Source organism: Stenella coeruleoalba, assembly GCF_951394435.1.
Source record: "Stenella coeruleoalba genome assembly, chromosome: 3".
Lineage (NCBI taxonomy): Eukaryota > Metazoa > Chordata > Mammalia > Artiodactyla > Delphinidae > Stenella > Stenella coeruleoalba.
In genome coordinates, this window is record NC_137148.1 from 74,268,347 (window position 1) to 74,280,749 (window position 12,403).

The 12,403-nt window shown below is 39.2% G+C and overlaps 1 long non-coding RNA gene across 2 annotated transcripts in view; it reads right to left on the bottom strand.

The window, feature by feature from the left end:
• Nucleotides 1-12,403, bottom strand: part of LOC307185023 — a 177,380-nt gene that overhangs the window by 90,478 nt on the left and 74,499 nt on the right. The window lies entirely within an intron of this gene.

The window sequence follows — 12,403 nt, forward strand, 5'->3', positions numbered from 1 at the left end:
TTGTCTATTGTATAATCAGTGCATATGATGATTCTTCTTAGTATCCAGGCTCTATCTCTTCCTGTTCAGGTTCAAGAACAATCTCTTGATGTTATTTATTGTCTAATGTGTCATTTCCTAACTAATGTCATACCTCACAATACATGAAAAAGATAGCAGTGTCATTACGATTCATAAAGCCATAGCTCTTCAGAATGCATTTGTATTGAAATAATATAGATCTTCTTGCTACTCCAGTTCCCTAATACCGTTTATTTAGTTACATCATTACTCATGACGCTGCTCCACCCAATGGCTTCATTGTGCCATCAAAGGTAATAACTGCTTCACTGATGAGAACTACAAATAAATGTAAATCTTACCCAAAGTAGGCAGGAAAGTGTGAGTTATTATTTTCTGTTATTTCAATTTTATCAAACAGAATTTTATAAACATAGAATAACATATCTTCTTAATATGTCTTCCCTTGAAATCTTTAGCTAAAGTCACTGCATTCCTAGAATTTAATACCTTTCAATGTTGACCACATATGGCCACCAGTGAGGAAGATTGCTGAGGGTCCCATGAGCTGAGCAAGAACAGTCCTATTCACACAAGGAATGTCCATCCATTTTCAGCAAGGCTTAAGACTACCCAGGAGAGTATGCCTCCACATCAATCACAGGCAAGAGAAAACTTGATCAGAAGGGCTGATGCGGGCTTCCCTGGTGGCACAGTGGTTGAGGGTCCGCCTGCCGATGCAGGGGACGCGGGTTCGTGTCCCGGTCCGGGAAGATCCCACGTGCTGCGGAGCGGCTGGGCCCGTGAGCCATGGCCACTGAGCCTGCGCGTCCGGAGCCTGTGCTCTGCAACAGGAGAGCCCACAACAGTGAGAGGCGCACAAAAAAAAAAAAAAAAAGAAAAGAAGGGCTGATGGGCATCAAGGAGCAACATCCTGGAAAGCCCTCCAAGGAGACAGGCACAGCCTTTGCCAGAGATCTGCCTGACATGCAGTGCAAAGCCTGTGGAAGGAGTAGGGAAACTGTCCTAGGTTACAACTGGGGGCAGGAGTGGGGTGGGGATGGGCACAAAGTAAAGATCAGAGAAGCCGTATGACCTGGACACAGAGAGCTGAGAACTGTCCCTGTGGCCCAAGGGTTAGAGGCGGACTATCAGTAGCCTAGGGCCCTAATCTCCACCTGTGTTCAAAGTGAGTGAGATTCACCTGAAATCAACATGTCAGCACTATTCTGGAAGCTTAATCTCATGTGACCCCGTGAAAGAAATGCTTTGGTCTGAACTCAGGTGCCTGACCTGGATGGCCCTCTTGGACCCTGTAGGTCCTAGCCCCCAGAAGGAATCTTTAAAAATTTAGTGGAAGGCGTTCCAAAGTGCAGAGCTCCCTAAGATACAGTGCAGAGCTCCCTAAGATACAGGCCAGAAGCAGGGTTCCTGCTTGCTGGTATTGTGTTTTCCTCAAGTTTCTGAAAAGCCCTTAGATACAAACCCTGTCTTCCTATAGCAGCAACACATGTCCCTTTCCATATTACCAGTAATTTCATGTTCAAGTGTATTGCCAGAGAGTAGGCCACCCAATAATATCAGAATACCCTTGCAGGAAAGGATCTTGTCTTGCATTTTTGCTCTGCTCTCTAAAACCTGGCCCAGGGCTGGTCACATAAAAGTCAACAAATACTTCTCGGTTCATAATAGCTAGTTACCAAATACAGTTAACAGGTAAACAATAAAACTGTTAAACAAGAGAAGTCAAGAGTCATTAATACTGTAAAGGTAACTGTTACTGGAAAAAAATTCATAGTAAGTTGTTCTTCATCATTAAGATTTCAACCTAAAGAAAACAGTGCTGTACACCAATTCTTCGGCCAGAGTGAAAGGGCCGGGTGGATATTCCATTTACTGAAATTACTCACCACATTGAGTCCTCAATATTGTTTCTCTTCCCTTTTTTCATTTTCATTATGAGAAAATACATGTCTTCTTTCTTTTCACTAAAATAAGTTTAGTACATCATTTTATGTCAAAGTTAATAATGACCTTTCTCTATGACTAACCCTCAACCTACAGTGACCTGTTACCTAGAATGAATGAAGTACCATTTTTTTATACATGGTCTATACCACATTATACGTATGTGTACAAGTATACGAATCTGCAAGAGCATTGTGCATACATATGTATACTGTATATTACTTAGATATATATATATACATGTCGCATCTCCACAGGAAAATTATATCCTTTATGCCAATGAGCATATTTCTTATAGAGCATGAAGCACTTTCCCAGACAGAGAAGGAAGCTGAGAAAAGTTTCTTATGTTTGATTAAAGTTTGATCCCACCGTTGGATTTCTACCCTTTGAAACTTTTTGAGAACCTTGATGCTCATTAAAATATAAATGAGATTTAAGAGTGATAGGCATCAGTAATTAAGAAATATCACATTTAGGGCTTCCCTGGTGGCGCAGTGGTTGAGAATCTGCCTGCCAATGCAGGGGACACGGGTTCGAGCCCTGGTCCAGGAAGATCCCACATGCCGCAGAGCAACTAAGCCCGTGAGCCACAACTACTGAGCCTGCGCGTCTGGAGCCTGTGCTCTGCAACGAGAGGCCGCGATAGTGAGAGGCCCGCGCACCGCGATGAAGAGTGGCCCCCGCTCGCCGCAACTAGAGAAAAGCCCTTGCACGGAAACGAAGACCCAACACAGCCAAAAATAAATAAATAAATAAATAAATAAATAAATAAATAAATAGGCTTTCATTAAAAAGAAAAGAAATATCACATTTAAACAATTCTGTGGTAATAAAGGTAGCAGGTAAAAAAGTTAAATTAGTGTGGATTTCCCAGGGGATAGGTGTACAAGTCCAGGTGATATATCTGCTTCCCAACAGTTCTTTCCCAATACAAACCAAAATCATCACCAGTCATCACCAGTATCTACCACTGCTACTAGCAGTACAACCAAACACGCTAGGTTATTAAGTTCTTGGGAACTGAAGCCATACATTATTCATAATTCTATCCTCAAGTAAATAGGACATAGTAGTACTCAATAAATATTTATTGAGGGGATAAATGAAAATCAACACTGATTTGCCTTCTTAAACTGATCCAGTCATATCTGGGTCAACATGTGAAAGCTAATAATATAATTTCCTTTCTTTCACAGATTTTACCAGAAGTTGCATAGCAATAATAATTACCTTGCCAAAGTTGTGAACATTATACAGGAACCATGTTCCATGGTTACTAGGCTACACAGCTCACTTTGCTCATTCTTCTCAAGGGAAACTAAGCAAGAAGATACAGGTGGCTTTTCTTTTCAATCATCACTGTGAGCAAAAAAAACCCCAATACAGTCATGTGTCATCTTCATTTATGAAGCCAAAACAGGAACAGATGATCTTCTTATTTAGGAAAAAAAAGAGAGAGAGAGAGATGAACATGGCACACTGGAAAATGTGTGGGTGAGGAGAAAAAAAGTCAAGTGCAAAATTTATAGTTTGTGGTAAAACATTAAGTGGCAATGAAAAGTCCTCAGCATTTTATCAGTAAGGGCTTAGAAAATGGCTGCAAGATAGTCCAGATAATAAGAAATTGTCATATGCTTTTAAAATTTAGATTGTCTTTTGAAATCTGATAATGTATATCATCCTCAAGATTAAGCCACATAAACTTGTGGAATATCGAATACTAGGGCTTACAAGCATGTTCTGATTATACTAAAATTGAGTTATTGAAATTAAAAGAGATTTTTAGTCCTATTTCCAGTTCAAAACAAGATAATCTTCCATAGCATCACCATCAGGTGGATTCTGGAAGATAATTATTTTGCACGCTCAGTTGAGGTTCTTGATGCTATCGCAGGAGGTTACTACAGGTTTTAGAGCAGAAGAGAGCCAAGATACATAAACTTTATTGTTATTGTTGCCCATTTGACAAGATAGTGTCCCAAATGAATGGACATTGTCCATTCATATGGAAAACAAAAGCCTGTTTATCAGCTGGTTAATTGCGCTCAAACATGAAATAAGATTCCCATCAGTGAAGCTTCCTCACATTTGTATTTCTCACCTAAATTATAAACTATCTGTGAACAGAACCATTTTCAGTAACCAAGTGTTTATCATAATGAAGCACATCTGCCACAGATGACTGCTGACCTTTCAACTTTTGTCAGCACTCTGGCAGCTTGCATACTCATAGGAAAGGGGGATGGATGTGTGTTTCCTGGCACTGTCATCTTCCTTTATTTGTGTGGCTTAACTCTGAAATGAGGAAATAACTAAGTAAAGCCAGAACACTGAAAATATTCCTTACACAAAATGAGTCTGGTGAATGCATTTATTTCCCATCAAATTTTCTGGACTTGGGAAAGGCTGAGTTTTTTGTTTTTGTTAACTCATTTTACTATTTTCTTTTCAAACTTAGCAGCTGGAAAGAATTATTCATTGTATATATAATTTTTAAAAAGTGGTTACTAACAATTAATTCAGCCTGTTTTATATCTGTTAGGTCACCCAGGAACCCCCATAGACTCTTATTTTACCGATGGGAGGAGATTTAAATACAGAGCTTCATCTTTCGTCTGTGGAGTTTTTTGACAAGCTAGATGATCAGTCAAGAGCAAATTGAAAAAAGGCAAAAGTAGATCCCCCCTGCACAAATAGAGTAGAGAATCTTAACTCTGATAATAAATCATTACTAAACATAATCATAATTTATGGAATACCTTTAACAGGTACTGCACTAAGATCGGTATTATATACAATCTCCATTGACATATCCAGGTTGTGCACAACCTCAGCGCACACACAATGCAAGTCTCACAAGGTAGCCTTCTGGATGGGTGCCGCTTACATGGTTTTGACTCATGTGAGCAACAGAGTAATGACTGCATTCATGAATATGTGTAGCCCTGTCACACAATTTCAATAAATATTCTCTCTCTCCATGCCCCCTTTCCTTCCTAGCAGCACATGTCTGGCCATATACTTGTCCAAGTCACTAGTGGGTCCTTTTTACAGATGAAATAGTGTAAAGTCTATTCCCTGTACTTCAGGAGCTAATCATCTCATTTAATTCAGTAAATGGATGGCCTTGCCTTTCATGTTCTTCCTAGTGACCCCCCCACCAATTTCCTTTTTGGAAATCCCCTCTTTCTCCTGGTGTGTGAATTTCTAGCCTGGTCCTTCCCTTCTAGAAAGGTGGGGGGGGGGGCAAATTATTCTTTTTTCTAGACCATTAGCAGAGTAGGAAGTTCTATCTATGGCTTAAATATGACAATTCGATCTGTCACCATGATGGTATTCTGACCACTCTATTCCACCTGTTGGAAACTTACTGTGCTATTACTTCCTAAAATCTGTCCTTCCTGAATTTTCCTTTTTTTTTTAACATCTTTATTGGAGTATAATTGCTTTACAATGCTGTGTTAGTTTCTGCTGTATAACAAAGTGAATCAGCTATACATATACATATATCCCCATATCTCCTCCCTCTTGTATCTCCCTACCACCCTCCCTATCCCACCCCTCTAAGTGGTCACAAAGCACCAAGCTGATCTCCCTGTGTTATGCGGCTGCTTCCCACTAGCTATCTATTTTACATTTGGTAGTGTATATATGTCCACACCACTCTCTCACTTTGTGCCAGCTTACCCTTCCCCCTCCCTGTGTCCTCAAGTCCATTCTCTATATCTGGGTCTTTATTCCTGTCCTTCCCCTAGGCTCTTCAGAACCATTTTTTTCCCTCAGATTCCATATACATGTGTTAGCATATGGTATTTGTTTTCCTCTTTCTGACTTACTTCACTCTGTATGATGGTCTCTATGTCCATCCACCTCACTACAAATAACTCAATTTCATTTCCTTTTATGGCTGAGTAATATTGCATTGTATATATGTGCCACATCTTTATCCATTCATCTGTCGATGGACACTTAGGTTGCTTCCATGTCCTGGCTATTGTAAACAGAGCTGCAATGAACATTTTGGTACATGACTCTTTTTGAATTATGGTTTTCTCAGGGTATATGCCCAGTACTGGGATTGCTGGGTCATATGTTAGTTCTATTTTTCATTTTTTAAGGAACCTCCATACTGTTCTCCATAGTGGCTGTGTCAATTTACATTCCCACCAACAGTGCAAGAGGATTTCCTTTTCTCCACACCCTCTCCAGCATTTATTGTTAGATTTTTTGATGATGGCCATTCTGACCAGTGTGAGGTGATACTTCATTGTAGTTTTTTTTTTGTTTTTTTTTTTTTGTGGTACGCGGGCCTCTCACTGTTGTGGCCTCTCCCGTTGCGGAGCACGGGCTCCGGAAGCGCAGGCTCAGCGGCCATGGCTCACGGGCCCAGCCGCTCCGCAGCACGTGGGATCTTCCCGGACCGGGGCACGAACCCATGTCCCCTGCATCGGCAGGCGGACTCTCAACCACTGTGCCACCAGGGAAGCCCCACTGTAGTTTTGATTTGCATTTTTCTAATGATTAATGATGTTGAGCATCCTTTCGTGAATTTGTTGGCAATCTGTGTAATCTTCTTTGGAAAAATGTCTACTTAGGGCTTCTGCCCATTTTGGATTGGGTTGTTTGTGCTTTTTTGATATTGACCAGCATGAGCTGCTTGTATATTTTGGAGATTAATCCTTTATCAGTTGCTTCATTTGCAAATATTTTCTCCCATTCTGAGGATTGTCTTTTGGTCTTGTTTATGGTTTCCTTTGCTGTGCAAAAGCTTTTAAGTTTCATTCGGTCCCATTTGTTTATTTTTCTTTTTATATCCATTTCTCTAGGAGGTGGGTCAAAAAGGATCTTGCTGTGATTTATGTCATAGAGTGTTCTACGTCTGTTTTCCTTAAGAGTTTTATAGTGTCTGGCCTTACTTTTAGGTCTTTAATCCAGTTTGAGTTTCTTCTTGTGTATGGTGTTAGGGAATGTTCTAATTTCTTTTACATGTAGCTGTCCAGTTTTCCCAGCACCAATGACTGAAGAGGCTGTCTTTTCTCCAGTGTATATTCTTGCCTCCTTTATCAAAGATTAAGTGACCATGTGTGCATGGGTTTATCTCTGGACTTTCTATCCTGTTCCATTGATCTATATTTCTGTTTTTGTGCCAGTACCATACTGTCTTAATTACTGTAGCTTTGTAGTATAGTCTGAAGTCAGGGACCCTGATTCCCACACCTCTGTTTTTCTTTCTCAAGATTGCTTTGGCTATTCAGGGTCTTTTGTGTTTCCATGCAAATTGTGCAATTTTTTGTTCTAGTTCTGTGAAAAATGCCATTGGCAGTTTGATACGGATTGCATTGAATCTGTAGATTGCTTTGGGTAGTAGAGTCATTTTCACAATGTTGATTCTTCCAATCCAAGAACATGGTTTATCTCTCTGTTTGTATCATCTTTGATTTCTTTCATTAGTGTCTTATAGTTTTCTGCATACAGGTCTTTTGTCTCCTTAGGCAGGTTTATTCCTAGTATTTTATTCTTTTTGTTGCAATGGTAAATGGGAGTGTTTCCTTAATTTCACTTTCAGATTTTTCATCACTAGTGTATAGGAATGCAAGAGATTTCTGTGTATTAATTTTGTATCCTGCTACTTTACCAAATTCATTGATCAGCTCCAGTAGTTTTCTGGTGGCATCTTTAGGATTCTCTATGTATATTATCATGTTATCTGCAAACAGTGATAGTTTTACTTCTTCTTTTATGATTTGGATTCCTTTTATTTCTTTTTCTTCCCTGATTGCTGTGGCTAAAACTTCTAAAACTATGTTGAATACTAGTGGTGAGAGTGGACAAGCTTGTCTTGTTCCTGATCTTAGAGGAAATGGTTTCAGTTTTTCACCATTGAGAATGATGTTGGCTGTTAGTTTGTTACATATGGCCTTTATTATGTTGAGGCAGGTTCCCTCAATGCCTACTTTCTGGAGAGTTTTTTTAATCATAAATCAGTATTGAATTTTGTTGAAAGTTTTTCTGCATCTATTGAGATTATCATATGGTTTTTCTCCTTCAATTTGTTAATATGGTGTATCGCATTGATTGATTTGCATATATTGAAGAAGCCTTGCATTCCTGGGATAAACCCCACTTGATCACAGTGCATGATCCTTTTAATGTGCTGTTGGATTCTGTTCGCTAGTATTTTGTTGAGAATTTTTGCATCTATGTTCATCAGTGATATTGGCCTGTAGTTTTCTCTTTTTCTTGACATCTTTGTCTGGTTTTCGTCATCAGGGTGATGGGGGCCTCATAGAATCAGTTTGGGAGTGTTTCTCCCAAACTGAACCTCAGCTCCCAGCCCCTGCCCGCCCCGGCGGGTGAGCAGACAAGCCTCTCAGGCTGGTGAGTGCTGGTCAGTACCTATCCTCTGTGCGGGAATCTCTCCGCTTTGCCCTCTGCACCCTTGTTGCTGCACTCTCCTCCGTGGCTCCAAAGCTTCCCCCACCCACACCCACACCCCACACCCCCGTCTCTGCCAGTGAAGGGGCTTCCTAGTATGTGGAAACTTTTTCTCCTTCACAGCTCCCTCCCAGAGGTGCAGGTTCCGTCCCTATTCTTTTGTCTCTGTTTTTTTCTTTTGCCCTACCCAGGTACGTGGGGGAGTGTCTTGCCTTTTGGGAAGTCTGAGGTCTTCTGCCAGCGTTCAGTAAGTGTTCTGTAGGAGTTGTTCCACTTGTAGATGTATTTTTGATGTATTTGTGGGGAGGAAGTGATCTCCACGTCTTACTCCTCTGCCATCTTGCCCTGAATCTTCTTGAATCATGGTCTGAAGCCTGGTCTGCCAGCTCCCTGTTAATTGTGTAAGCCCCCACCTGGATATTCTTCCAGTGAGTTCCCTTTTACTATTGTTAACCAGAGTTGGTGTCTGTTGCTTACAAGGAAGAACCATTACTAATATATAATGCATGTAATTATGAATGATCATTTGTAATGCAAGATAACATACACGATATTGGGAGAACAGATAAAAATCTAAATATTTAAAGAAAGGGGAAATGGTAGTAGCCTCAGTTAATCAGGAGAGGATAATAGAGAGAATGACACTTAGGGAAGAGCAGAGTTTCAGTAGGTACGGTAGGATGGTTGACAAGCTTGTAGGCAGGAAGAAGGAGCAAAATATACTCAGGAGACAATGTATAATTAACTTCGTTGGAGCGAGGATTGCCTCTAAGTGTTCTTCCTGCCACAAACATTTGTTTAGCATCTTCTACTGTCAGGAACTGCTGGAACACAGAGGGTGTTCATGTTGGGTACCTGCCCCTGGGGAGCACAGGCCAGTCATCTCCAGTAGAGAGGGAAACTCTTACTGTGGGTTAGCAAAAATTTTTGACTACTGCCCCAAACCTATTCTGTGAGAAAAATAGTATCTTTGCCAAAGTAAATTTTTGATGTTACCAATGCATTACTTACAGGTAGAAAAAGGAAAGTAAATGCTAGATTTAAATAAATGCATTTAAAATGGTAATGAGCAGACGTTTGAAGCCTTCAAGGGTAGCGCTCCATGAAAATTGTGAGAATTTCTAGCTTCAATTGATTCTCTTTAGCACTTGGAGTAAGTGTGAAAGCATTCATAAAAAAATATATATAACCTATATGTGAAGAAAAATTTAATTTCACAATTGTGATTGCTTTATATAATTCTCTGAAAAATCATTACTCATACATTTGCTTATTTCTGACAGATGTTAGCTAGTTTTTTATCTTTTTTTTTTAATCTTTAGGGCACAGGTAAAGCAAAGATGATTTCTACAGGCCGTCTTATTGTGAACACAGTTGATATCTTCTATGTCTTGATATACTACTGGTATTTAAAATTCCATTAAGTGTAAAGAGAAACTGCTTACTTGGTAACCAAATTGAACCTTCCCACTGGAGGAACATGGGTGGCAAACAGCCGTATGTAACATAGTGGAAGCATTTGCATATGTTTAAGCATCTCATCAAGCATAAAGTACAGACTGCCCACACAGATACCTGTGCACAGTCCCAAGGGTTGCTGATCCGGAATAACTGCTCCATTTCACCTGAACTTAGAACAATTGTCAATAGTGATGATTTCTCATCGTTGGAATTAAGCAATGACGGACATCTGGATATAACATAGTTTACTTAATCAATCTTTTACAGTTCACATTTAGGTGGATTCCATTTTAATTACCTGGATTATCTGAGTATTTATCTTGGATAAATTCCAAGCAGTAGAATTGTTAGTATATATATACATTTTCAAGGTTTTTGACCTATAAAGCATTTGTTTGTTTTTTTCTTCAGAAAAAAAAAAACTGTACCAACTTATACTCAAACAGCACTGTGTAAGTCACTGCTACATAGGCTCTTGAACTTCAGTCCTGGTGCCCAGGGGGAGGAAGAACACGGGGTCGGGGGGGGGGGGGTGTAGGGCAGGGTGTCAATCAAATTGTTACATGAATGTCTAATCTGAATTCCCATTCTCAGCCAGAAAAGGGATAAAATAGTTTAAGTTGCCAGGTTTTCACATCCCTCTTTCTCTGTTTCTCAGTATTTGTTATATTATTAAGATAAAACTTCTCCTTTATAAATTTTAAACTACATTAATAGAAAGTAATAAACTTTCCTAAACTATTATCACAGAATTTCACTTCCCAACATGAGATATCCTTCTGTCTTATCTATCTATGCAAAGGGAAAGTCAGGATTTGGACATTTTCTACCTATCTTCATCATCACATCTGTGTCTTTGCTCATTTCATTCTTTGTCCAGCAAGGCTCTTTCTCCTCTTGCAGACCTCTCCTCAACCTCTCTTCCTTCCATTTAGAGTACAAGCCCCACCTCTGCCACACTGCCTCCCTGGCTACTGGCTCACAGTGGTCACTCGCTCCACTCCTCAGCCCTGGCACTGCAGACGTGCAACCTAGAGGATCGCCATATTGGGTAAACTACAGTTACTAATGCATTTTGGCTGAGCAGATTCCAGAATGAAAGCATTTATCGCCTACTCTTTAAAAATGACTGTCAGCTGGGTATTTCATGCCTTCTCTTGACCACCTCATTTTTTGTCATTAGGGAAAAAAAATTAAGTCTTCATAGAAATAAATAGCTCAAAAATAATCATCTTATTTATAAAATATATGAAACTTTGTTATTTCATGATGATGGTGACCACATAGATTTCTATACTTTTAAGACCTTGAGTTTTTTCTTGAACCCTCACTAGGAATTGTCAAGATATGATTGATCCAAAGGTCACTATTTTTTTTAAAAAATTGGAATTCTTCAACTGTATATTAGGAATCTTGTTAAATATAATGAAATGAAGAATTAAACATCTTCCTTTTGAAAGGCTCTAGTTGTTATTCCCAACATAATTCTTTCTACTTTCTCATCACACAGACACACAGGCACACTGACACATCATCCACAAATAAACCTTTGGTTTTAAAATAATAATTATTCTATTTTCATTAAGAAAAAATGTTCATGCAAGTACTGAGTAGTCATCATTAATCCTGGTTCATTTGAGCCCTCCTCCCCCCTGCCCCCTGCTAAAAAGAGAAATCAGTTCATCAAACATGCATACGTTTAATTTCACTTTTTAAAAGTTGAAATTTGGTCTATTTCCTCTCAAATCTTTGTCTCATATCACTGTCCTATATAACTCCCATGCCCAGGAGTTTTCCTAATAACCAAAAGCAATATTAGACTAATCCTGACTTTTAAAACAATTTTATCTGTGACTTTTAAGTTTAATAGCTCTAAACTTGTCAATCTCAATCAGGACAAGAAGATTTTTTAAAAATATTCCTTTAATTAATTTATTTATGTATTTATTTATTTATTTGGCTGTGCCAGATCTTAGTTGCAGCATGCAGGATCTTTACTTGTGGCATGTGGGATCTAGTTCCCTGACCAGGGATCAAACCCGGGCCCCCTGCATTGGGAGCCAGGAGTCTTAGCCACTGGGCCACCAGGGAAGTCCCAGGACAAGAAGATTTTTAATCTTACTGTTTTCTTTTGGAGTTTTTTCATGAGGACCATCATAAAAATGTAGTAGAAATATTACTACAAATAAGGACTATATGAAAACATTTTCAAGTGTTGGATATAATCATTTCTATTTGGGCCTCTGAAATAAATACTCAAAAGTGGCAGCTTAAGTTACAGCCACTGTAAGTGAAAAACAAGAACAGAATCCAGCAATCTTGTTCACTTATCTGTGCAAAGACATATTTCATATGCAATTGAAGAAAATTCTCATCTGATCAGTTTGTTAAATATTCTACAAATTAACTTCTTGAAGACTGAGTTCAAGTCTGTATAAGGTGACTGTTTTCTCTCAAGGACTTTCAACTTCCACACTTGAAAAGCAAAACAAATTATTGTCCATATTTAATAGTGAAATAAATACACAGCATTCAG